Source organism: Nanorana parkeri, unplaced genomic scaffold (assembly GCF_000935625.1).
Source record: "Nanorana parkeri isolate BGI_ZX_2015 unplaced genomic scaffold, ASM93562v1 scaffold725, whole genome shotgun sequence".
Classification (NCBI taxonomy): domain Eukaryota; kingdom Metazoa; phylum Chordata; class Amphibia; order Anura; family Dicroglossidae; genus Nanorana; species Nanorana parkeri.
The window spans coordinates 369,629-369,914 of NW_017306993.1; the positions used below are offsets into that span (position 1 = coordinate 369,629).

Below are 286 nucleotides of genomic sequence, written 5' to 3' on the forward strand. Positions count from 1 at the left end.
CCCCCCCCCCCTCCCCAGGCCCTGCTACCTGATTGCCCGCTCTGTCTTCGTGCAGCATTCTGATCCTGGTCACTGGAAGGACACCCTGCCTCCTGCAGGGCCCGCACTGAGGCATGCACAAATCATCCAGGGCCAGACAGGCACATGTACATCTGAAGGGATGTCCTGTTTGATAAAACATTGAGATCTGCTGCAGCCATCACCAATGTTTTATCAAACAGGACATCCCCGGCATCCCTTTATACGGGCATGTTTCATGCCCTTCCCTGGATGTTCTTCAAAACGG

At 54.9% G+C, this 286-nt stretch overlaps 1 protein-coding gene across 1 annotated transcript in view; it reads left to right on the forward strand.

Moving 5' to 3' along the window:
* Positions 1–286, forward strand: part of RASSF4 (Ras association domain family member 4) — a 233,340-nt gene that overhangs the window by 163,659 nt on the left and 69,395 nt on the right. The gene's annotated exons all lie outside the window — the stretch shown is intronic.